The sequence below is a fragment of the Rhinoderma darwinii genome, chromosome 2 (assembly GCF_050947455.1).
Source record: "Rhinoderma darwinii isolate aRhiDar2 chromosome 2, aRhiDar2.hap1, whole genome shotgun sequence".
In the NCBI taxonomy this organism is placed as follows: domain Eukaryota; kingdom Metazoa; phylum Chordata; class Amphibia; order Anura; family Rhinodermatidae; genus Rhinoderma; species Rhinoderma darwinii.
In genome coordinates this window covers 196,179,945-196,207,719 of record NC_134688.1, presented here as the reverse complement: position 1 = coordinate 196,207,719, position 27,775 = coordinate 196,179,945, and the positions used below count along the sequence as shown (strand labels likewise).

Genomic DNA, 27,775 nt, shown 5'->3' with positions numbered 1-27,775 from the left:
CCCCTGTAAAGTGCCACATGCAGTGGCACCGTAGAGAGTGACACACACTGTGCCACCTGTTGAGTGCCCCACACACAGATGGTGTCCCCTGTAGAGTGTGCCACACATACATGCCCTTGTAAAGTGTCACACACAATGTCTGTAGAGAGTGCCCCTCACAGTGCCCTATGTTGAGAGTGTGACACACAGTGCCCTCTGTAGAAAGTGACAAACAGCACTCCTTGTACTTAGTGCCACACAGTGCCCCTGTACAGAGTGCCAAACAATGTGTCCCCTGTAAAGTGCCATGTGCAGTGCGCACCGTAGAGTGCCACATGCTGTGCCACCTCTTGAGTGCCCCACACACAGATGTGTCTCCTGTAGAGTGTGCCACACACACAGTGCCCTTGTAAAGTGTCATACACAATGTCTGTAGAGAGTGCAACTCACAGTGCCCTCTGTTGAGAGTGCCACACACACATTGAACCACACAGTGCTCCCTGTGCAGAGTGCCACACATAGTACCCCCAGCAGAGAGCACCACACACAGTACCCCCTGTAGGAGTGTGACACACAGTGCCCTCTCTAGAAAGTGACAAACAGCGCTCCCTGTACTTAGTGCTACACAGTGCCCCCTGTAGATAGTGCCACACATAGTGCACCCCATAGATAGTGCCACATAGTGCATTCTGTAGATAGTGCCGCTCACAGTACCACAGAACCGGACAGATCCTACCCCTGGTTAACAGTAATAACTCTCGCACTGTAGAGTGACTATGGGTTAATACCTAATAACACTGCATGTGTGAACCCCACCATATACAACCCCTGGATGGAGCTTTTCCATAAGCTCTGTCCTTGTCCTTGGTATGGACGTTGTGGAAGCAATGACAAAGAGTCAGCAACTGTATTAGAAGTTAGCTAACCCACTCTATAGGCACAGACTGGTAGTCAGGATGTCTTAATTAGCTTAGTTCTTCTCCAACTCCCTTTATGCCCCGCTGATCTACTCAAATGAGTGGTAAAAGAGGAGTTTTAACCATGTAACCTCACCCCTGCATACTATTGCGTATTTCCTCTAGGAGAAAACACACAGTTTGAGAGTAAAATATTTCTTATTTTTTTTAAACATTAATTTTTTATTGAGGAAACATTTTTCTCAAGGAAATACAAAATCAAACTATAGGCATGTATACATATATGACGGCTGTAATTACATTAGGTACAGTTATTGTGGATTAAAGTAAAATAAAACAAAACAAGATGAACGTAAACGTAACAAACAAAAGTAATATGGAATACCTTTGTCCATGATCTTGCAGATGTTTATGAAATATTAAGTGTATAAAGAGAAAGATTAAAAACTTGGATATCCAGCAGCATAACCAGCAATCGAGATGGAACAACAGTATCCCAACTTAATGGGGAGTGCACGCAAGTAAGTATCCCCGGTCCAAAAGAGATCACGAATCCATATAGACAAAAGAGACCACAGCACTCAAAGTAGAAAAAAAATGTGTTTTCTTTAATTCCTCAAAACATGGACATGCAACGTTTCAACCCCTGAGAAAGATCCTGAGAGGGTTGAAACGTAGCATGTCCATGTTTAGATGAATTAAAGAAAACAAAAATGTTTCTTCTTTGAGCGCTACTGTCTCTTTTCTCTCTAAAAAGAAATATTGGTATCTATCTAAGGAGCAAAGTATCTCAATCATCTGAGCTTATTGTTGAAGTGTCCAAAAATGAACGTTTAAAAAAAACAAAAAACATTACTGTTATCTACATTGCAGCGCCGATCACATGCAATAGGAGATAGGGATTTGAGAATCTGGTGACAGAGCCTCTTTAAGTGTGTTTCTTGTGCACAGAAAATGTCACATTTTTGTTTCTGATATTCCTTCTAAAACAGAGACCTTATAAAAGCACTATTGAGGCCCTTAACATTTAAGGTACAAATCACAATAACCATTGCAAAATATAGAGAAGTGCTGAGGATAGCACTATATCAATAATACCATAAAGCATTTGTTTTTGAGTAAAGATACCAAATATATGTAAAGGAAATAAAACATAATATATTGCATAGCTTTGAATTGACCATGGATAGAGCGAGCAGTCCAACAGGACTATAGAACTGAAGAACCAAATAAAAAAACAAAAAACAAAATTCAAGGTAAAAAAGCCTAGGTTCAGTGGGTATCTTGGGATAACCTCTTGACTTCGAGGGTCGAGGAGTATTAGGAAAGGAAAATATGTATCATAGAGTGCTTCAGCGGGAATAAATGATGGAAAAGAAGGAATGATATATGGTACGTATTTTAGGTATGAAAATTAGCAGGATTTTTGTTGCTGCTAGTTAAATATCATCTTCTCAGGTTTCAGGTGGAGATGGTGGTCGAGAAGGAACTTCAGTTATCCTTTCCTGTTGGATGATAGGTAGTTTCTTTTTTGATGTGGGTGAAATATCGCCACCTGGGAGAGAGTCTAGCGACCATTTAGAAAGCGTATCAGCTGCTTCTTTTGGAGTTGAAATGGAGAAGAACATGCCATCCTTTCTGATGATCAATTTAACTGGGAAACCCAACTTGTAGGGTATGTTGTGATGTCTGAGGATTTGAGTGGTTTTAGCAAAATCCCTACGTCTCGCCAAAGATGCTACTGATAAGTCAGCATACAGAGAAATGTTTTGAAAGCATTCCGGAAGATGTCTGTTAGATATTGCAGCTTTCAAAAGAGCGTTTTTAAAATGAAAAAAATGGAGCCTTGCTAAAACTTTTCTAGGGAAATGTTTAAGTTTAGAAACACTGTGGGCCCTATTAATCAGCAGATCTCTGTCAGGAGCATTAGGTATTAAGGTGACAAATAAGTCGGTAAGAAATTCACCCAGTTTGTCGTCTGTAATATGTTCAGGAATTTTTCTAAAGCGGATATTGTTTCTTTGTGAGTGCTCTTCTGAAACTGCCAGTTTTAATATGATGAGACATGAATCATCTTCTGCAGCATCCACTAAGCTATTGTGTGCTGTAGTGAATTCCTCCATCTTGTCTTCAAGATGGGCAGTGCATTCTCCTATAGCAATAATATCAGAATGAAGAGAGGCCACCGCAGAATGTATATCAGTATGGATGGTATCTTGAAAGGGGTGGTCCACCTTCTGACAACTGATGACCAATCCACCGGATAGGTCATCAGTATGTCATCGGTGCGGGTCCGACACCCGCTCCGGTGGCCTGCGGGCATTGGATGTTGTGGCACATAATGCTATGTACGGAGCCCCGAAGCAGTTGGCTTCTTACATAACATAGCGTGGTCGTGCTGCAAAACTGCAGGTCTGCTCTTTTTCTCTTGAATAGGAGCAGAGCTGCAGTACTGCAGCTCGGCCGCTATTCCGTGGCCGGAGATAACTGCTTCTGGCTTGTACGTCCGGTGCACAGAGGCACCGGACCAGCTGATCTGTGCCTAGCCCGGGTGTTCGACCCCCGCAGATCATGTACTGATGACCTATCCGATGAATAGGTCATCAGTTGTGAGAAGCTGGTTAGAGGTCAGAAAGCAGGGCCCTCATATCAGCCATGGTAATAGGTTGTTCTGAGAAGGGATTATTATGAACCAATAAGTCACTCCCACAGTTTTGCCATATTGGGATAATTGTGGTAAAGGAGAATGATTATACAGCTCACCTTGTTTGTTTTTTGCTGCATTTGTGTTATCAGAGTTATTGGTAACAATGATGTGGGGAGAGAGTTGTGGAGCTTATGCTTGTAGCGTGTGAGTAGCAGCCCCATGCTGGCCGGTGCCATCTTGGGTTGATGCCACGCTTGTGAAGAAAGAGGTCAATTTAGTCAGGCTAGCCACTTTCCTCCTTGATCTAGTCATGTCTGCCTGTTCCAGGGCAGAAAGGGAATGCAGAGGGTGTATTACCGCTGTATTTGAGGTTGGTACGTGCCTGCTTTGAGACGCTAGTTCCCGTTTATGCACAGAGCTGAGATGACGTGCTGATGCTCCGGTCTACATCTGGCCACGCCAACGTAAAATATTTTTAATGCTGTTTAGAATGGAAATTACCACAGCTAACTATGATTTCTTATAGACATAATAGTAAACACAAAATAGTTTTATTATTCACTGTTCAACCATAACATTAAAACCACTGACAGGCATAGTGAGATATATTAGGCAGAAAATAAACAATGAGTTCTTGAGGTTTATGTGATGGAAGCAGGAAAAATGGGCAAGCATAAGGATCTGAGTGACTTTGACAAGGGTGAGATTATGATGGCTAGATGGCTAGGTCTCCAAAACGACAGGTCTTGTGGGGTGTTACCGGTATGCAGTGGTTAGTACCTACCAGAAGGGGTCCAAGGAAGGACATCTAATTAACTGGTTATAGGATCATAGGCGCCCAAAGCTTATTGATGCACATGATGAGCGAATGCTAGTCATCTGGTTTCGATCCCACAAAGAGCTACTGTAGCACAAATTGCTGAAAAAGTTAATGCTGGCTATTATAGAAATATGTGAAAAGACGCAGTGCATTGCTGCGGAGCCACGAACGGGTCAGTGTCTATGTTGACCACTGTCCCCTGCCCAAAGCACCTACAATGGGCATGTGAGGGTCAGAACTGGAGCATGGAACAAAGGAAAAAAGTGGCCTGGTCTAATTAATTAAATTTTATTTTAGATCATGTGGACGGCCGGGTCCATGTGTGTTATTTACCTTGGGAAGAGATGGCACCAGGATGCACTATGGGAAGAAGGCAAGTCGGCTGAGGCAGAATAATGCTCTGGGCAATGTTCTGCTGGCAAACCTTGGGTCCTGGTATTCATGTGGATGTTACTCTGAAATGTACCACCTACCAAAACATTGTTGCAGATCAAGTAAACGCCTTCATGGTAACAGTATTCCCTAATGGCAGTGGCCTCTTTCACCAGGATAATGTGATGCTGCAAACATTTTTCAGGAATGGTTTTGTAATGACAGGGATAGGGAAACAGACAAGTGAGCCCTAATCTACCCGCCACTCGGTCCCTGCCTACTTGCAACGACCCGCCCTAGGCGACGGGGTACAACTGGGCGACGGTCCCTACACTCAGTAAGTGCACGACAGACAACCAGACAAGGAAACACAGAACAAAGGGAAACGGGGCAGTTGCCCACGGCAACACCGTGAGCAACAAGAGTAGTAAACGAGCCGAGTCAAACCAAAAGAGTACGAGGTGCCAAACGCAGAGCAGGAGAGTAGTGAACAAGCCGAGTCAAACCAGGAGTGTACGAGGTACCAAACGCAGAGCAGAAGAGTAGTCAGTAAGCCAGGGTCAATACGAAGCAGGGACAAGTAATTCAAGAAGCTGCAGCAGGGCCAGGAAACCAACAGAGAAGAATCACAAGCAAGGAGGAACAGGAAAGGCAGGTATAAATAGACAGAGGGCGGGAGCTAGCTCCGTCTGGCCAGGCTGTGATAGGCTCTCCCACTCCTAAGCCTGCCATCCTGAGTGGTGGAAGATGGAGTCAGTCTCACAGACATAGAAGCAGGTGCAGACTGATTACCTATGGGCGTGGATAAAGAAGCTGTGCCTGGCAGATCCTTAACAGTACCCCCCCTTTTATGAGGGGCCACTGGACCCTTTCTAGATGGACCTGGTTTATTGGGGAAACGAAGGTGGAACCTCCTGACCAATACCCCAGCGTGAACATCCCGGGCGGGTACCCAAGTCCTCTCCTCAGGCCCGTATCCTCTTCAATGGACAAGGTACTGGAGGGAGCCTTGGACCATCTTGCTGTCCACAATCTTGGCCACCTCGAATTCTACCCCCTCAGGGGTGAGAACGGGGACAGGGGGTTTCCTCGAAGGAGCCAAGGACGGGGAGCAGCGTTTAAGGAGGGAGGCATGAAACACCTCGTGTACTCGAAAAGATGGGGGCAACTTCAGTCGGAAGGAGACAGGATTGAGGACTTCAATGACCTTGTAAGGCCCTATAAACCGGGGAGCAAACTTCTTGGATGGGACTTTAAGGCGCAAGTTCTTTGCTGATAGCCACACCAGATCCCCGACCATAAACAAGGGGTTAGCAGAACGTCTTCTATCTGCCTGAGTTTTTTGTATGCTCTGGGACGCCTCTAGGTTCTTCTGAACCTGGGCCCAGACTGTGCACAGTTCCCGATGAACGACCTCTACCTCGGGATTGTTGGAACTACCAGGTGAAACGGAGGAGAACCGTGGATTAAACCCAAAATTACAGAAAAAGGGGGAGACCCCTGACGAATTACTGACCCGGTTATTAAGGGAAAATTCGGCGAGGGGAATAAATGAGACCCAATCATATTGACAGTCAGAGATAAAACACCTTAAATATTGTTCTAGAGACTGATTAGTCCTCTCGGTTTGGCCATTAGTTTCAGGATGGAAGGCAGAGCAGAAGGAAAGATCAATCTCCAACTTTTTACAGAAGGCTCTCCAAAACAAAGAAACAAATTGTACCCCTCTGTCAGAAACAATATTGACAGGGAGCCCATGGAGACGCAAGATGTGTTTGACAAACAAGGTAGCTAACGTCTTAGCATTGGGTAGTTTTTTGAGGGGCACAAAGTGGCACATCTTACTGAAGCGGTCTACTACAACCCACACCACCGACTTGCCTTGAGATGGAGGCAAATCGGTGATAAAATCCATGGAGATATGGGTCCAAGGTCTCTGGGGAATGGGCAAAGAACGTAGTAAACCCGCTGGTCGGGACCTGGGAGTCTTGGACCTAGCACAAACCTCACAAGCGGCGACGTAGGCCTTAACGTCTTTAGGCAACCCAGGCCACCAATAGTTTCTGGCAATGAGGTGCTTGGTACCCAGGATGCCTGGATGACCAGATAGTGCGGAGTCATGATTTTCCCTAAGTACCCTTAGCCGGAATTGCAGGGGAACAAACAGCTTGTTCTCAGGAAGGTTCCCGAGAGCTGAACCTTGATCAGCAGCAATTTCAGAGACTAAATCAGAATCAATAGAGGAAATGATTATACCTGGAGGCAAAATACAAGCAGGATCTTCCTCCGAAGGAGGGCTGGCCATGAAGCTACGCGACAGTGCATCAGCCTTAATATTTTTAGACCCAGCCCTATAGGTAACCCAAAAATTTAATCTGGTAAAAAATAACGCCCATCGAGCTTGTCTCGGGTTTAGCCTCCGGGCCGAATCTAGGAAAACCAGATTCTTGTGGTCGGTAAGGACCGTTACCTGGTGCCTAGCCCCCTCCAGGAAGTGGCTCCACTCTTCAAATACCAATTTAATGGGTAAGAGTTCGCGGTTGCCAATATCATAGTTACTCTCAGTGGGCGAAATCTTCCTGGAGAAGTAGGCACAGGGACGGAGATGAGTGAGGGACCTGGTACCCTGGGACAAGACAGCCCCCACTCCCACCTCGGACGCGATAAATGGCTCCATTTGGTTGGGCTGAACCAACACCTGGGCCGAGATAAAGCACTTCTTAAGGGCCTCAAAAGCCTGGACAGCCTCAGGAGGCCAGTGGAGGAGATCAGCACCCTTGCGAGTGAGGTCCGTAAGAGGCTTAGCGACGACCGAGAAGTTAGCAATAAATCTCCTGTAATAATTAGCGAACCACAAGAAGCACTGTAACGCCTTCAGGGAGGCAGGTTGGACCCATTCCGCCACTGTTAGGGATCTGCCAGGTACGACGTCTAGGTATACTCCTGGGATTAATCAATCCACACCTGAGGCCAGACCTGTTCGACTGACACCATCTCCCACCAACCAGGGTGGCAGGCTCAGGAGTGGGAGAGCCTATCGCGGCCTGGTCAGTCTGAGTTAGCTCCGCCCCCTGTCCTTTATTACCTGCTGTGTTCTCCTCCTCAGTGCTTGTAATTCTTTTGGATTCCTGGCCCCACTGCTGCTTGCTCCAGCCTGCTCCTGCCGTGCTTCTGCCTTGCTGCTGTTCTGCTTAACCCGCTTTGCTTTGCCTCCGGCTTGCTTCCTCCTCCGTGCTCACTTGGGTATACTCCACTTCATCCTGGTCCTGACAACTCATTCACCGCTCCGTTTCCTCTGCGTTCCGTGGGCTACTGCCCCTTCCCTTGCGTGTTCCCTGTTTGTTCTCCCGTGCAGCGTAGGGACCGCCGCCCAGTTGTACCCCATCGCCTAGGGCGGGTCGTTGCAAGTAGGCAGGGACAGGGCGGTGGGTAGATTAGGGCTCACTTTCCCTTCCTCCTTCCTGCCATTACAGCCACAGCCTGGACCTCGGCGGGGTCCATGCGGAATTCATGAGGAGTGAGGATTTGACCCACAAATGGTATCTGCTGCACCCCAAACACACATTTTTCGGTCTTCGCAAACAGTTTGTTTTTCCGAAGGACCTGGAGCACCTTCCTGACATGCTCAATGTGGGAGGACCAGTCCTTGGAAAACACAATTATGTCATCAAGGTACACTACAAGAAATACCCCCAGGTAATCTCTTAAAATCTCATTTATGAAATTCTGGAAGACCGCGGGAGCATTACACAACCCAAAGGGCATGACGAGGTATTCGAAATGACCTTCGGGCGTGTTAAACACAGTCTTCCACTCATCCCCCTCTTTGATGCGGATAAGGTTATACGCCCCCCGTAGATCAAACTTAGAGAACCATTGGGCCCCCTGAACCTGATTAAAGAGATCAGTAATCAAAGGAAGGGGATACTGGTTCCTTACAGTGACCTTATTCAAGTTATGGTAGTCAATGTATGGCCTAAGACCACCATCCTTCTTCCCTACGAAGAAGAAACCAGCACCTACCGGAGAAGTAGAGGGGCGAATGTAACCCTTGGCCAGGCATTCCTGGATATACTCTCTCATGGCTTCACGTTCCGGACAAGAGAGATTAAATATCCTACCCTTAGGGAGCTTAGCTCCTGGTACCAAATCGATAGCGCAATCGTATTCTCTATGAGGAGGTAACACTTCGGAGGCCTCCTTAGAGAAAACATCAGCGAAGTCCTGAACAAACTCAGGTAGCGTGTTCACCTCCTCAGGGGGAGAAATAGAATTAACAGAAAAACATGACGTCAAGCATTCATTACCCCATTTGGTAAGTTCCCCAGTATTCCAGTCAAACGTGGGATTATGCAACTGCAACCAGGGAAGGCCTAAAACCAAATCGGACGATAATCCCTGTATCAACAGTACAGAGCACTGCTCCAAATGCATGCAGCCAACAAGGAGTTCAAAAACAGGGGTATGCTGTGTAAAATAACCATTAGCAAGAGGAGTGGAGTCGTTACCCAATACCGGGACAGGTTTAGGCAAATCAATCAAAGGCATAGCTAGAGACATAGAAAATTCCACAGACATGATATTAGCAGACGACCCTGAATCCACGAAGGCACTGCCGGTAGCAGACCTACCACCAAAAGAGACCTGAATGGGAAGCAAGATTTTATTACGTTTCATATTTACGGGAAATACCTGTGCGCCCAAGTGACCTCCCCGGTGATCACTTAGGCGCGGAAGTTTTCCGGCTGCTTATTCTTATGCCTAGGACAGGTGTTCACTTGATGCTTGTCATCCCCACAATAGAAGCAGAGACCATTCTTCCTGCGGAACTCTCTACGTTGTTGGGGGGACACGGAGGCCCCGAGTTGCATAGGTACCTCCGAGTCTTCCGTGGAAGAACGAAGCAACGGAACCTCGGGAGGCATCATGGGGGAGTCAGAGGAGAAAACACATAAACGTTCACGTTGTCGTTCCCTGAGACGTCGGTCAAGTCGTACCACTAAAGCCATAACCTGGTCTAAGGAGTCAGAAGAGGGATAGCTAACTAGCAGGTCTTTCAGGGCGTTCGACAGACCCAATCTAAACTGGCACCTTAAGGCAGGGTCATTCCACCGAGAAGCTACGCACCACTTCTTAAAGTCAGAGCAATACTCCTCAACAGGTCTCTTACCCTGACGTAAGGTCACCAGCTGACTCTCGGCAAAGGCAGTCCTGTCAGTCTCGTCATAAATGAGTCCGAGAGCAGAAAAGAAAAGATCAACGGAGGAAAGTTCAGGGGCGTCCGGAGCCAAGGAGAAGGCCCATTCTTGGGGCCCTTCCTGGAGCCGGGACATAATTATACCCACCCGCTGGCTCTCAGAACCTGAGGAGTGGGGCTTTAGGCGAAAATAGAGCCTACAACTCTCCCGAAAGGAGAAAAAAGTCTTCCGGTCCCCTGAGAACCGGTCAGGCAACTTGAGGTGGGGTTCAAGAGGTGAGGTGAGGGGCACTACCATGGTAGCATCAGGCTGGTTGACCCTCTGAGCCAGGGCCTGGACCTGTAGGGAGAGACCCTGAATTTGCTGAGCCAGAGTCTCAAGGGGGTCCATAGTAGTGTGAGGGACCAGGGTAGAGTAGGTATATGGGCTTGTGATTATGTAATGACAGGGATAGGGAAACAAACAAGTGAGCCCTAATCTACCCGCCACTCAGTCCCTGCCTACTTGCAACGACCCGCCCTAGGCGACGGGGTACAACTGGGCGACGGTCCCTACACTCAGTAAGTGCACGACAGACAACCAGACAAGGAAACACAGAACAAAGGGAAACGGGGCAGTTGCCCACGGCAACACCATGAGCAACAAGAGTAGTAAACGAGCCGAGTCAAACCAGGAGAGTACGAGGTGCCAAACGCAGAGCAGGAGAGTAGTGAACAAGCCGAGTCAAACCAGGAGTGTACGAGGTACCAAACGCAGAGCAGAAGAGTAGTCAGTAAGCCAGGGTCAATACGAAGCAGGGACAAGTAATTCAAGAAGCTGCAGCAGGGCCAGGAAACCAACAGAGAAGAATCACAAGCAAGGAGGAACAGGAAAGGCAGGTATAAATAGACAGAGGGCGGGAGCTAGCTCCGTCTGGCCAGGCTGTGATAGGCTCTCCCACTCCTAAGCCTGCCACCCTGAGTGGTGGAAGATGGAGTCAGTCTCACAGACATAGAAGCAGGTGCAGACTGATTACCTATGGGCGTGGATACAGAAGCTTTGCCTGGCAGATCCTTAACAGGTTTGAAGTACATAACAATGAGGTCAAGATGTTGACTTGGCTTTTAAATTCGCCAGATCTCAATGCTATCGAGTATCTGTGGAATGTGGTGGAAAACAAATCTGATCCCTTGAGGCCCTTGGAACTTACAGGACTTGATTGATCTGCTGATAACATCTTGGTGCCAGACACCACAGAACACCTTCATAGGTCTTGTGGAGTACATGCCTTGACGGCTCAGAGTTGTTATGGCAGCACGATGGGGACCTACACAATATTAGGCAGGTGGTTTTACTGATATGGCTGAACAGTGTATATATCATTCAATTGTAATACTTTTTTCACTTAATTAATGTTAAATAAATAAAGTGTGATACAATTATGATGCACAAGATGCATAGTAAAATATTTTACTGGTTGAATACAAAGATATATATTTTATCTTTCTGTTGGAAAATGGAACAGAGCAAGACTTTCTTAAAACAGAAGGAATTTACATGCTCACTTTGCATATCTACACAAAGAAATCTTATTGTGATTGTGGATGGAGAAATGCAAATTGTTAATCTCTGCCCCCAGTGGCCAACTGTGCATTCCCATGCACGACTTATTGGTTGGGGAAGGACACCGTATTCGATCTATTCCCCTCACAATTAGAATATAACCTACATAAGATTCTAGGACTGAACGACCCACCATAATTTAGAGTCATTTTTGATCATTGGTCCTAGCACTCAGCTGACCTGAGTTGCTTTTAATGTAAGAAAAGTGATATTTTGTATAACACACATTCTATCCACGCTTCTCCCTTTCCTACCTAATAATACATTATTATATGAAAAGTTAGTATAAACTTAGGTGTATTTAGTCTTACTACACAAGTTTTTCAGGTCTCGTCCTGTAACGTGGAGATTAATGCCAATAATCTAGTTCTTAGTCTCATTTTAAGTAGTTCTGATTCTGGTGCCAAATTATTTTTAACACATTACTAACTTTAGCAAAATTTTTCCTAGCCTATAGGCCACATTAATGCTCCCTTTCATGCCCAGAGGTTATCTGTCATTGTTTTTCAGTTTGGGTAGTACTCTGATATACTGGCATTGATCCAGTCAAGCCTCTAATGGCGGCGTCTTGATGGTGAATAACATGCAACCACTCGTGGTCGTTATTAAACCTAAAAAAAAGGGTGCTCGACTGGAAATCTAATATGCAAGAACTTTTACGAATGTAAATTATATCTTGCAACATGCATTATTTTATTCAATACTTGGACTTCACTTTTAATAGAAAAAATAAAATTTTTCCATTGCTCTGTTCCTTGCAAAAAATAAATAAAAAATGCTTAACCCAACACCCATAATTAGGAAATATGACTTATATGACTCATCTTAAGGTTTTGCCCTATTTAAAGTATCAGTACTAGATATAGTTTGTCCAATTTCTTGCCAAATGACTCGCATACTTGCTTTTAGGGCACATACTCAGTCATGATATATAAACAATTGAGTGATCATGTGTCAATGTTTAATAAAAGTTCTTCCTGTTCTATAAATAATATGGGCTGGAGTACACTAACATTTAGTAAAATAGATCTAACAAAGTAAGATAGATCAGTAAAAGCTCATTAGTTGCCCATGGTTTTTTGACTTAAATAGTCACCAGATTATAAGTGCCCTATCTCCTACATAATCTGATCGGAGTTGTAATGTAGATAACAACAGTGTGTTTTATTTTGAAAAACTATGATTTTTGAGCAAGTTATGAACAATTTTAGATTTATGCTAATTAGTTTCTTAATAGACAACTGTGCGTTTTTTACCTTTTTACCAACTGGGCATTCTAAAGAGAAGTGTATGACGCTGACCAATCAGCGTCATACACTTCTCTCCATTTACGTCCATTTGTATTCACTGCACAGCGTGATCTCTAATGTGTGATGTCTATTCACACTCCTGACACTTCGGTAAAGTTTCTGTGGGACTTAATCACACAGCACAGCGTGACCTGGCAAAATCACGCTGTGCTGTCATTATTCAGAGCGTGATCTCGCGAGTCCCACAGAAACTTTACCAAAGCGTCGGGAGTGTGAATAGAAATCGCGTCCTGGCTGGAGGCAATGTCTATTCACTCTCAAGACACTTCAATAAAGTTAATGTGCATGTATGAGACAGCACATACCTGTATGTGTCACGCTGTGCAGTGAATACAAATGGACATGAAAGGAGAGAAGTGTATCTACGCTACAGCGCCGATCAGATTATGTAGGAGATAGGGCATTTATAATCTGGTGACAGAGCCTCTTTAAAGGCTATGTACACCTTTTGAAGCAATTATTTTTAATTAAATTAATGTCTTATGTGTTTTTAAGCATTTTTTAATTTCACTTTTATAACATTTTTTTTTACTTTTTACGATACAGCTTCTATGTATTCTCTATACATAGAAGATGTATCGTTCTCTCTCAACCGAATCTGTCAGTTTGGCTTGGCTCAGAGCGGGTCTTGCATGTCTCTGACTTAGATGTGATCAATAATAATAGTGAATTTAAAAGTTTCTTAAAAACTGACAATGATTTAATTTAACCCCTTCCCACTACAGCCACTTTTGACCTTCCTGACAGAGCTTCATTTTTCATATTTGACATGTGTCACTTTATGAGGCAATAATTGTGGAATGATTTTACTTATCCAAACAATTGAGAATGTTTTCTCGTGATATATTGTACTTTATGTCAGAGGTAAAATTTGGTCGATACATTCAGTATTTATTTGTGAAAAACACCAAAATTTTGAGAACATTTTCCCAAAAATTTAATTTTTTCTTCAGAAATTCCATTTTAATCAATTTTTTTCAGTAACACTGAAGGTTTTACCAGAGAAACACAAATCAATATTTATTGCCCATATTTTGTAGTTTATAAATATCCCACATGTGGCCTTAGTGTGCTAATGTACTGAAGCACCTAGTGGATTTTGGGGCCTTCTTTTTATTAGATTATATTTTAGGCACCATGACAGGTTAGAAGAGGTCTGGTGGTGCCAAAACAAAGGAAACATTAAAAAAAGAACCCATTTTGGAAACTACACCCCTCGAGGAATTCATCTAGGGGTGTAGTGAGCATTTTGACCCTGCAGATGTTTTATAGATGTTATTACAATTTGGCCGTGAAAATGAAAAATAATTTTTTTCCCCAATATTATGTTTTTTTGCAAAAAAAACAACAACATTTCAACAAGGAATAAAAGAGAAACAGTTCCCCAACATTTGTAAAGCAAATTCTTCAGAGTACGGAAGTACCCCATATGTGGTCAGAACTATTTGGGCAAACGGTAGGGCTCAGTAGGGAAAGAGCTTTGGATTGATTTCTCTGCAACCCATGTCGCTTTTGCAAAGCCCCTAAGGTACCAATACAGTGGAAAATCCCCAAAACTGGCTCCATTTGGGAAACTACACCCCTTGGGTTATTAACTTTTGTGAGTGTTGTAAATTATATTTTCGTCTGAGGCCTTTTTCCTCTGGAACTGAGCAGCAACGAGTTGGCCTCATCATTTCTTTATTGCAGGGAGATCCTGCAACCTGGGCCTTTTCGTTGAGACCTGATGCCCCTGAATTTTTCTCTGTTGAGACCTTCTTTGCTGCTCTAGGTTTATTATATTGTGAACTAGATATCACTGCAGTGGCAGAGGCCAATCTGTTATCTCTCCAGCAGGGACGGCGTCCTATCGAGGATTACTGTTCGGAATTTAGACAGTGGCTCGTCCCTTCACAGTGGAATGATGCAGCACTCCGATCTCGATTCCGCCAAGGCCATTCTGAAACCATAAAAGATCTTCTGGTAAATTACCCTCCGCCCTTGACTTTAGAGGATACCATGACTCTCGTTGTGCGTCTTGGCCGACGTCTACGAGAGCGCAAAAAAGAAAGTTCAGCAATGCTCTCTCCTCTTCCCTGTGCTGAGATCCCTCCATCTGTCTCACAGGAGCCCATGCAGTTAGGCTCCACAATGTCTTCTCATGAACGGAGACTTTTCTGGAAATGCAAAGGGCTGTGTTTATATTGCGGGGATGCTGGTAATATGCTCAAGAGCTGTTCCAAAATGTCCAGGTCTGGAACACTTCAGAGCCTAGATGGCCCACAGGAATTCCATCTGGGCGGTCAGGTTTTTCCCAAATTGTAGCAAAAAATCAATTTGCCTGCTAATATATTGTTTAACAATGTTTGTATTTCTGGTCAGGCTTTCGTAGATTGTGGTTCTGCGAATAATTTTTGGGATTTTCAGGTTGCTAAAAAATTGGCTATTCCCCTCGTTCAACTGAGGATCCCTGTCAAAGTGTTTGCTGTAGATAATACCCCTCTCAGGGGTCGGTCAAGTTCTCCACTCTGCCTGTTACTTTAGAAATGGGTATCTTGTATACTGAACTAATTTCTTTCTTTATCCTAGAAAATTTGTCTACCGAATTAATATTGGGTATTCCATGATTACAGGCACACCATCCTTTTATTGATTGGGTAAAGGCAGATTTGATTAAGTGGAATCCTAAATGATATAAATCTTGCATGTCTCTGTCTACTACTAATGTATCTTGTAATGCACCATTGTTGCCTGAGTGTAATCGAGATTTTGAGGATATCTTTTCTGAAATCAGTTGTGAATGTCTCCCTCCTCATAGACTGTATGATTGCCCTATTGTACTCCACCCTATAGTAACCTACAGACCCTGGTCTAAAAATGTCAGGGCTGACGCATTATCTCAAAGTTTCTGCTCTTCAAAGGTCGCCGACTTTCATCCTGAACCTATTTTGTCTTGAGGAATACTGGTTTCTGCAATATCGCCTGAACTTGCAACTGAGATTAAAGAATGTCAGCAGGTCGCTCCACAAACCATTCATGCTGGGAAATTGTTTGTACCTCCTCAGTTCAGATATTGTTTGCTTAATGAGTTACATGATTCTGTTTTGTGTGGTCATCCAGGGATTACTAGTACTAAAAATTGGTCTCACGGCTCTACTGGTGGCCGTCTGTTTCTCGTGATGTTAGTTCCTATGTCTCTGCTTGTCATGTCTGCTTTCACGCTAAGACTTCTCAAATTCGTCATATGGGTGAACTACTTTCATTGTCTGTTCCACAGAAACCTTGGTCCCATCTGTCTATGGATTTTATCACCGACTTACCTCCCTCTGAAGGGAAAACTGTAATTTAGGTTGTGGTGGACCGTTTCAGTAAAATGTGTCATTTTATTCCATTGCCTCAACCCCCTGATTCCAAAACTCTATCTAAATTATTTATTGATCAAGTGGTTCATCTGCATGGTATTCCGGAAAATATTGTCCCTGATAGAGGTGTACAATTTATGGCTAACTTCTGGAGAGCTTTCTGTAAGAAACTTGGTGTACAGTTATCTTACTCTTCTGGAGACTAATGGGCAAACCGAGCACTTTAATCAAACCTTGGAACAGTATCTTAGGTGTTATTTTGTGGATAACCAGGCTGAATGGGTCTCGTATCTTATATTAGCGGAATTTGCTATAAATAATCACTACCATGTTTCTCTTGATACCTCGCCGTTTCTCTGTAATTATGGTCTTCATCCTCGTTTTAATTCATTTTCCGCCTCTTCTAATGATAACCCTGATGTGGAAGTTGAATCAAATAAACTGTGCACAGTATGGGCTCTGGTTCAATCGAACCTGAAGAATTCCCAATTATTTCAAAAGAAAAATGCGTACGGTGGGTCCTGTGTTCAGTGTGGGTCAAAAGGTGTGGCTTTCAACTAAGAATCTGCGACTGAAAGTACTGTCTCGTAAGTTTGCTCTTAGGTTTATTAGTCCATATAAAATTGTTGAAGTTATTAACCCTGTGTCTTTTCGTACGGCTCTTCCTCCTACTTGTACAATTCATAATGTTTTTCACAAATCCCTCCTTAAAAAATGTGTACATCCATCTAATCCACTCAAGAAACCGCCTCCTCCAGTTCAGGTAGAAGGAGATATGGAATTTGTTGTTCAAAGGATTGTGGATTACAGAAGGGTCCCGGGGTACACTCCAGTACTTGGTGCACTGGAAGAACGAACTTGAGTTCCTGTTTATTCAGTCCATGCTAATTGTTTAGTCAAAGTTTTTCATTTGAAGTTTCCTTTTAAACGTAGCCTGAGGTTTAACGGTCCGATGGCCCCTTGTAGATAGTGGGATACTGTTAGGAAACGTCCATCACTCTAAGGTTGTCATGACTACTAGACAAGCTTCTGGGTGGCACTGGTTTGAGATGCAGAGCCAATCTCACTTCTCTGTCTACAACCTATCAGGGCCAAGAGTGGAGTATTTGAATCTGTTCAGTTTTCTCATAGTTGCTTGTGATTTTCTTGTGTATGCATGTGTCTGATCAAACTCCTGGTTACACCCTGAATCACCTTGACTATTTGGACTCTGAATTGGACCTAGGCTTTGTCTTTGGATTTACCCTCTCCTCACTGATTTGGACATTCTGCTCTCGTCTAGTTTTGACCTCTGAAACTTCTGGTATTCTTCCGTTTTGCGATTTGTACTTTTAGTATCTCCTGGTATTGAACTCTGCTTGTTGATTACCCCTCTGGCTTGGCTGGTTATCCCTTCAGGTATTACCTGCATGTGCACCTCCTGTTCAACACCTTATTCTGTAAAAGCAACCTGGGTTCTATGCAGCCAAATCCAGCCTGCCTTGCAGCGGGCTCTGGTGAAGACCATAGAGTAGACTTAGATGCTGCTGACCAGAGTGGTGACAGACTTGAGGTAGCTGATTTACCTGTATGCTTGATCCAGACAGTCTCCAGCTGCCTTTGGGGAATTGCTTGTATAACAATTCCATAAACTTGCACTCTGGGGAATTGCTCAAGTAGTGATTCCTTTACGGCTACATCCCTCTCTCTATAGATAGCTTCAATGGGGCTCCCTCTAGAAGTGGAATCCCCAGCCAGAGCGCTCTGGTTGGGAATTCCACTGATAGATGAGGCCTCTGACGTAACTGTCCATATATGGACAGTGATGTGAGTGGCTCCTCCTGGACCGGAATGCCCGGCCAGTGCGTTGCTGACACACTGGTCGGGGATTCCTCTGATCTCATGTAACTGTCCATATATGGATAGTGACATCATGGGATCCTCCAGGAGAGGAATCCCTGGCCAATGGGACAGCAACGCTTGTGCTGGGGAATCCACTCCTACAGGGAACCCCAATGGAGCTATCTATAGGGAGATATGTGTGACACTATCTACAAAGGGGTGTGTGGCACTTTCTACAAAGGGGTATGTGTGGCACTATCTACAAAGGTGTGTGTGTGGCACTATCTACAAAGGGGTGTGTGGCATTATCTACAGAGGGCACTGTGGCATTATCTACAGAGGGCACTGGGGAATTATCTAAAGAGGGCATTGGGAAATTATCTACAGAGGGCATCGGCATTATCTAAGAGGGGGGGGTTGGCACTCTCTACAGAGGGCACTATGGTATTATCTACGGGGGGGTGTGGCATTATCTATGGAGGGCATGGTGACATTATCTACAGAGGGCACTGTGGCATTATCTACAGAGGGCACTGTGGCATTATATACAAAGTGCACTGCGGCATTATCTACGCAGGGGGTGGGGTGGCAGTATCCAACGAAGGCACTGTGACACTATCTAAAAAGGGGCTGCCCAATCTTGACATTCTTGTGTCTACCAAACGCTGCCAACTGAGCAGCCAGACTGCATTTAGCGACACCTAAACTGTAAAACTGGATTGTTAAAATAAGCACGTGGAGTAAACTCGCAAATTTCCGGTAAATTTAAGGTCCCTTGCAGACGACCGTTATGCCACTCGGGCCGTTTTTGATGGCATCCGCGTGGCACCCGATAGTCTTCATGGACCCATTCACTTTAGCGGGTGAATCGGGTCTGTGAAAAATCGTCTGTGTCTCGGATCCGAGGAAAGATAGAACATGTTCTATCTTTTCTCGGATCACTGACGGGACTCGGACGGCACACACGGTCATGTAAATGAGGCATAAACCTAGCGTTATTATTATAGTAATGTAGTATTGTTACAGTAGTTCAAATAACAAATTGATTAACAATAATTTAGTATTTTAGCAAATTTAAAAGTAATGCGGCCCACCAACTTCAAATTTATTCTATGCGGCCCATATACCCGAGTTTGAGACCCCTGCTATACGTATACTCTCATATCATAAAAAAAGGAACCTGTGATGTGCTTTCCCTTTATATGTCCTAACTTGAGCAATGAGGACATTGATGAGGACCAGGAAAGTGTCTGCTCTAGTTTAGACATTACATTGATTGAGAAATGTTTGAGGAAGTTCCCCAACGCAGGCAGGATGTATATATATATATATGTGTATATTTATCCGCACCATGTATTCTTTTTATTTCATTGCACTTGGTCATCAGTGAAAATACTAGTATTTGTATACAGAACAACACAATCCATTCAAGGAATTTCTATTTTTAATATTAAATCTCTGTTCTTCTATCAAGAGACCATTACATTATCCTATAGAAGGTAAGACCAGATTTATTAATTATTATTTTCATAACATGATATTTCTGTTGTCTTTATTTCACCCTAAAAAGCAACGTTTCGACCCCAATGAGGGTCTTTTTCAAGCATTCAATGCTTGAAAAAGACCCTCATTGGGGTCAAAACGTCACTTTTTAAAGTGAAATAAAGACACCTCTCTTTTGATACCTGGATAACGAGTTTGCTGCAGTTATTTCTACTTTCTTGTGTCTGCTTTGGAGTTGGAGAGGCTACAACTTGACACTGACTGCACCGATTTAATTTTTTCCCCCTATTTGAATGCTCCCTGTGAATGCTCTCTGGGACTGTGATGTGCTGCTGATCTCTTTCTATATATTTCTGTTTACACTTGTCTTGGCATCTATTTATAACAGAAGCAATGATGCTGAACTGAATCCATTCTACCATGGATACCAATGAAGCCCAACACACAGTGTTCCCTCTAAGCTGTGCACTCCAGAAAGGAAAGAGTTAAACTAACATTCTAATTGAGTCAATGAGACCAATGCGGGTACAGTCCCACGTATCGGCGTCCGCATGTGGCCAAAGTGGCACTCATTTGCGGTGGCCAATAGCCGCATGATTTTGCCGGGTCCACCACCACTGAGCGGGGCTTTGGTCGCATACAGACACAGCTATGTGAGACCATACCCTTTCAGCTCTACCTGTATGCAGGTGTCGAATAATTAACTCTATTGTTTGAAGAGCGCACATCTTAGATAGAACAGTGCTGACAGACCCCATTGACTTACAGTGGGGTCCGTAGTGGTGTCTGTCGTATTCACAGGAAGAATAATGCTACATGCGCTTTACCTCCTTTCAAATCTATCGGAACTTTTGTAACATATATATATATATATATATATATATATATATATATATAAAACAAAGCAAAAGCAACACCGTTCTCTCCGTATCGGGTGCACAGGTTCTTGTTCAGACACACGACCAGTGTCCCAAATAGCCAACGAAATCCAACACACAAGACAGCACTCCAAATTCAATAAAAAATCAAATCACTTTAATCCCCACTTGCGACGTTTCAGCCCTACTCCATGGGGCCTATCTCAAGCTTGAGAAAGGCCCCATGGAGTAGGGCTGAAATGTCGCAAGTGGGGATTAAAGTGATGTCCCTCCGCTGGGGACACTTCTCTAAACTGGCAGGTCACGCGGGTACCCGTAAGACCCGAGACCTGATTGCCCGTCATTTCTGGTGGACCACGCTGCCCAAAGACATTATGGACTTTGTTTCTTCATGCTTAGTGTGTGCAGCTAACAAGGTTGCTCACTCCAGACCTGCCAGCCTGCTCCAGCCGCTGCCTGTGCCCGATGCTCCCTGGCAGCATATAGCTATGGACTTTGTTATTGACCTGCCTCTCTCTGCTGGATGCAGTACTGTCTGGGTGGTGGTGGATAGATTTTCAAAAATGGCCCACTTAGTTCCATTGACCGGTTTTCCTTCTGCTCCTCAACTGGCCAACCTTTTCATCTAACACATCTTCCGCCTGCACGGCTTGCCGCGGCATATTGTGTCTGATCGGGGGTTCAGTTCACCTCGAAGTTCTGGAGAGCCCTCTGCGGACTCCTCGGTGTGAAGTTGGACTTTTCCTCAGCCTACCATCCTCAGTCCAATGGTCTCTTCAAGAGGATCAATCATATCTTGGAGAACTACCTACGCCACTTCATCTCCAAGCAGCATGATGACTGGGTGCAGCTGCTTCCATGGACTGAATTCTCTTATAATAATCACACCAGCGAGCCCACAAGCAATACGTCGTTCTTCATTGTCTATGGCCAACATCCACAAATTCCTCTCCCGGTGCCTGATACATCCGAGGTACCAGCAGCTGACACTGCTTTTAGAGACTTCCTGCAGATCTGGCAGCAGACTCGATCCTCTATCCTACTGGCAGTCGACTGCATTAAACAGAAAGCAGACACGAGGATAAGAGAACCTCAATGCTCCTACCCTTCTGAAGAAGTTTCTCTCTCGCTCTGGCCCCAAGAGGAGGGGGCGTAAGAGGGGGTATACTGTCATGTCCATGGCCGCGGGCCGTCAGGCTTACTCACCTCCTGACGACCACAGCCATGGGTCTGCGAGTGCTTACCTCAGTCTCTTCCTCAGGAGACGCCCGCGCTCACTTCCGCTTACCTCGGCCGGGTCCCGTATGGGTGCGCGTGCACGCTCGAGCCCGCTCTTAAAGGGCCAGAGCGCGCACCTGAAGTTAATGTTAAAATTAGCCCATGAGCACCCTGGACTATAAGAAGGGCTCAGCCCCTTCCTCCCATGCCTCAGCGTTGTTGTCGTACCCTAAGTTTGTTTAGCAAATGGTCTCCTAGTGTTTTCCAGTTCCCAGTGTTCCCCGTTCCTGTACCTGTATCCTGTATCCCGTGCTACCTGGTCAAGTGCCGTGCTGAGCTGTAGTCGTGCTGTACTGTAACTAAATATTATGACATTTATCGCATCTTCGGCTGATCGAGCTTCAGAAAGGAAATCTTCGCCAGCTTCGATCTGACGTAGATTTCCACTGTAATGTACTGAAGTTCCTGGCGAAAATTATAGTAAATGTGTCCAGCCCGTTTTTGCTAAGCTCAGGCCCCTCCTTTTATAGTACCATGAGTGTTGTATATGCATCAAAAGTCACAACTGTTTTAATGCATTTGCATGAAATTGCAATTTTTGTTGTATTTGCAACTTTTTTATACAGGAAAACTAGCATAGAAAAGTTGGTAAATTCCCCCCGATAATCTTAAAGTTAAACAACAAATGAAAATGTTTAGGTTTGCAGAAGCGGTATGCCAGACGTATGCAACAGTTTGTCTACTTTTTTTTTATACAATTATTTTGAAAGTGCACTTTTCTTTACATACATTTGGTCTTTAAAGGCATGGTGTCGCCCGAAAAACATGTTTTTTTTTTAAAATTTAAACATTTAGTGTGTGGGTGATTAAACATTGTTCAAATTTTTTTTATTTTTTTCGCGAGTCAGGAAATATTATACATTTTTTCAAATTTATAATACTACCCATTTTTGGTCACTAGATGGAGCTAGTTCCCAAAATTGCAGCATTGCAACATTGGGTTAAAAGCTCTCGCTCTAGTGAGCTCTCAGCATCCCCCCCTCCTTTATCCTGGCTAGTGCCGGGATAAACGAGGGGTTTGAAAGGTTTAACCTCCTACACTGTGTGTCGCCATTTTTTGAGGTAACCCACAGTGTAGTAGGTTTACATACAGTAGTAAACACACACAAACACTAACATACATTGAAATCGCTTACCTGCTCCTGCCGCCGCGGCTCCCTCCGGCCCGTCCGCTCCCTTTGCTGCCGCTGTTCCATGTGCACAAGTCCGGAAGCCGCGACCGGAAGTAGTAATATTACAGTCCGGCCGCGACTTCCGGTCCACAGGAAAATGGCGCCGGACGGCGCCAATTTCGAATAGGACTGTGTGGGAGCGGCGCATGCGCAGTTCCCACACAGACGCCGTACACGGACGTGAATGGGACGGGAGCCGTTCACAGTCCCTATGGGACTGTGGCTGCCGTACTCCATGTCTGTGTGTGTCGTTAATCGACACACACAGAAATGGAACAAAAAATGGCAGCCCCCATAGGGAAGAAAAAGTGTAAAAATAAGAAACAGTAAAACACAAACACACAAATGAATATAAACGTTTTTATTACAGCACTAACATCTTTAACATATAAAAAAATTATTTGCCATGACACTGTTCCTTTAAAGTCTATGGGCACTTCAACATATACGTTGTGTGGATTTAGGCTACCTATATTCAAGGTTTCCTTATTACAAAGCATACTCCACTTTTGAAGTTTAGTTCACATGATTCTTAATAAACGCCATTATCTCAACATTAGGCATCACTGTAGATTCCTTTACACTTCATTTTCTCTTGTCTCTTCATTCCATATTCTCCCTTTACTCATTTCTTATGTAGGAAAAGTAATGCCCCGGGCTTGGGTTTCGTAATCTATGTACTTAAAGACTATGTACACCTTTGAGGGCATTTTATTATTTTCATAAATAGCTTAGTCAGTGTGATTGTGTAACTTTGTGAATAGTTTTTATTGAAAATTCCTTTTACTTTTGAAGATATAACTGTTCTGTATTCTCTTTACAGAACAGCTGTATCGCTCGTTTTACACTAAATCTGTCACTCCCGCGGGCCTGATGGGTTCAGTGTCGGTGGGTTCTGCGTGTCTGTGACACAAAGGAGCCACCTGTGAACGATCATAGATGTGAATGCAAGTTATTTGAAAGATAAAAATGACAGATTCAGAATCAGTGTCTTTTAAATTAAGCTATTTACTATTTTTTGTAGGGGAGCGATTACAGTACAGGACAAGACCAATGGAGAGGTTCATCTTCGTCTAAATTCACAGTTGCACATTCACATATTAGGTATTGAAGAGATTATTATGAAAATACCAATTAGTACGAGCGCTGGAGTTATGGCGTTCAAACTCCGTCTCTCATTGTAGCCACCAGATTTTGAATATCATAAGTCATTGGTACCATAACTAATTGGTATTTTCGTAATATAATCTCTTCAATTCCTAATCTCTTCAATATCTAATAGAAAAATAGTCTCCTGAGGTGTCTGTGGGTTATACTGCAGACGAAACACGTTGAGACACGTTACACCTATCAGGGCTGCCATCAGGAATTTCTGGGCCCCATACTGCCAATGAGTCTGGGCCCCCGCCCCCCTCGTTATTAGGAGGGGGGGTGAAATGTAAAGGGGCGGGAGGTAGGGCACATTAAAAAGAAAACTCTTTGGAGGAGCAGGGCAGAGACAGGAGGTGGGTGTCGGAGGGCAAAGGGGAGAAACTAAGTCCCAGGGCTGGGAGAACTGAAGGTAGCAGTGGTAGCCAGGGGGACGCAACCTCACAGGGGCTCTGTGGGGGGCAAAAAGGGAAAGTGAGTGTGTGTGTATGTGTGTGTGTATGTAGAATCTGTCAGGGTGTAGGAGGGCAATATAAACAAAAATCATTGCACTGAAGCCCTATACACAGCAGAGTCACTCACCAAAATGTAGTCCCTAAGATCTCCCACCGCCACGGGCATGTCTGGATGATGCTTTTGCATTCTCTTCACACGCTGCACACACGTTATCTGTGTGTAGCGCTATCTACAGGGGGCTGTGTGTGGCGCTATCTGCAGGGGTGGGTGAGGCGCTATCTACATGGGATTGTGTGGCGCTATCTACATGGGATTGTGTGGTGCTATCTACAGGGGGCAGTGTGTGACACTATCTACAGGGGTGTGTGTGTGTGGCGCTATCTACAGGGGGTATGTTCGGCGCTGACTACAGGGGAGTGTGTGGCACTCTCTACAGGGGATTCCAGTCCAGGAGGAGACCCTGACCTCACTGTCCATATATGGACAGTGACCTCAGGGGCTACCTCTAGGAGAGGAATCCCCGACCAGAGTGTCGGCAACTCTCTGGCCGGGGATTTCGCTCCTGGATGGGTGAATGGCAGAGCAGGAAGCTGATACTTTCCTGCTCTGCCATAGTATTCAATTGTATCTGCATCCTGTGGACGCAGATACAATTGAATATGGCAGTGGCTGAGACACGTCTGGGACAGTAATTTGCCGGGACTGCCTCTTTAGATTCAGGACAGTCCCTGCAAATTCAGGACTGTTGCTAACTATGCCTCCGGTATAAGCTTTCTCCCCCTACCCAGGTATACTCTCTCCTTCCTCTACCCCTCCCCATGTATAATTTCTCCCCTCCCTTCAGATATCATCACTTTTCACCAATTATTACCCCCCCCCCCCCATTGTATAATGCCTCCTCCAGTGGAGGGATGTCACGATACCAGAATTTGGACTTCGGTACCGATGCTTTGTGTAGTATTGCGATTTCGATAACAAAGCGATACTTTGCCAACAGTAATAAAAAAACAAAACAGTTCTTCCATTTCTTATGTGAGGCACGAGGTGTGATGGTAAATTTAACCTCCATGTGCCTCACATTAATAGTAATTAACCCCATCATGTTCCTCAATTATAAAGGGTTAATGTGTAAGGTACATGATGGGGTTAATTACTATTAATGTGAGGCATATGGAGGTTCAAAATTCATAATACCTCGTGCCTCACATTAATAAGTGAAAGAAGTTTTTATTTTATTTTTTACAACGTACACATCATAAATGATGCAAAAAAATTGTTGTGCAGGTTATTACAGCCGCGCCAATAATGAATGTGTATATTTTATGTATTGAGACTTATTTTAATGTGTTTTGTAAAAAAGGTGTATGTGTATTTTTTTTTATTTAACATTACTTTATGTTTTTACTTTCTTTTTGAAACTTTAATGTACTGGTATATATCTATATACGCATAGTACACAGGCAGTTGTTAGGACAGACCTGAGTATGCCCTAACAGGAAATATGGTAAGACAGCCCTGGGGTCCTTCATTGGACCTTGGGCTGTCTGCCCATATATGGTATGTCCCTCAATCGCGTCACAGGGATTCCTGTGACGTGATCCAAGGGGCATCCCCCCTTCTTATTTTCCCCTGAATGCTGCAGTCAGCTGTGATCGCAGCATTCAGGGGAATAGCGACAGAGATGAGAGGTTTCTCTGATCTCTGCCTTTATAGAGTGGGACTGCGGCTGTGTAATACAACCATTGCCCCGCCCCGCACGCGGTCAGCACGAGGTGATGCGGGCGGCGCTGCACTAATGAGCGGCGGTTCAGGCACTGAAGACAGAACATGTGGGGGTGTTTTGTAGTGCGCCCGCCATGTTCTGTTTTCAGTGCCGCCGCTCATTAGTGCAGCGCTGGCCGCATCACATAATCCTGGCGGCGCGCACATGTCAGGACTCCGGAGCAGGGCCGTGACTGTGTTACACAGCCGCAGCTCCGCTCTCATACATTCATGTATTACAATATTGAGCTGTGCGGCCGCACAGCTTAGTATCGAAATACATGAAATAACGGTATTGAACCGTTTGGGGGTGCACGGTATCGAAACCGTATCGAAGTTTTGATGCATCGTGCATCCCTACTCAAGTGCCATCCTCCCTCCATTATTATCTCCTTCCCACTCTAGCATCATTTCCCTCCCTACCCAATGCCATCTCCCTGCCCCCATTATCATCTCGCTGCCCCCATTATCATCTCCCTGCCCCCATTATCATCTCACTGCCCCATTATCATCTCCCTGCCCCCATTATCATCTCCCTGCCCCATTATCATCTCCCTGCCCCCATTATCATCTCCCTGCCCCCATTATCATCTCCCTGCCCCCATTATCATCTATCTGCCCCCATTATCATCTCCCTGCCCCCATTATCATCTCCCTGCCCTATTATCATCTCCCTGCCCCCATTATCATCTCCCTGCCCCCATTATCATCTATCTGCCCCCATTATCATCTCCCTGCCCCCATTATCATCTCCCTGCCCCATTATCATCTCCCTGCCCCCATTATCATCTCCCTGCCCCCATTATCATCTCCCTGCCCCATTATCATCTCCCTGCCCCCATTATCATCTCCCTGCCCCCATTATCATCTCCCTGCCCCCATTATCATCTCCCTGCCCCATTATCATCTCCCTGCCCCATTATCATCTCCCTGCCCCCATTATCATCTCCCTGCCCCCATTATCATCTCCCTGCCTCCATTATCATCTCCCTGCCCCATTATTATCTCCCTGCCCCCATTATCATCTCCCTGCCCCCATTATCATCTCCCTGCCCCATTATCATCTCCCTGCCCCCATTATCATCTCCCTGCCCCCATTATCATCTCCCTGCCTCCATTATCATCTCCCTGCCCCATTATTATCTCCCTGCCCCATTATTATCTCCCTGCCCCCATTATCATCTCCCTGCCCCCATTATCATCTCCCTGCCCCCATTATCATCTCCCTGCCCCATTATCATCTCCCTGCCCCATTATCATCTCCCTGCCCCATTATCATCTCCCTGCCCCATTATCATCTCCCTGCCCCCATTATCATCTCCCTGCCCCCATTATCATCTCCCTGCCCCATTATTATCTCCCTGCCCCCATTATCATCTCCCTGCCCCATTATCATCTCCCTGCCCCCATTATCATCTCCCTGCCCCCATTATCATCTATCTGCCCCCATTATCATCTCCCTGCCCCCATTATTATCTAACTCTACCCCCTCCCCATAGAAAGCACGTCTGTATTGGTTCACACTGCAGCATAGGATTGTATCACTCAGCTCTACAACGGCTCTTTTCTCC

At 44.9% G+C, this 27,775-nt stretch overlaps 2 protein-coding genes across 2 annotated transcripts in view; one reads left to right on the top strand and one right to left on the bottom strand.

Annotated features, from left to right (window-relative positions):
• RPL31 (ribosomal protein L31) overlaps window positions 1-27,775 on the bottom strand; it is a 171,824-nt gene that overhangs the window by 31,715 nt on the left and 112,334 nt on the right. The window lies entirely within an intron of this gene.
• The window catches only part of LOC142740932 (interleukin-1 receptor type 2-like), a 48,795-nt gene continuing 40,449 nt past the window's right edge, over window positions 19,430-27,775 (top strand). The window contains exon 1 of the mRNA XM_075850344.1: window positions 19,430-19,506. The gene's annotated coding sequence lies outside the window, so the exon portion shown is untranslated. The remainder of the gene's footprint in view (window positions 19,507-27,775) is intronic.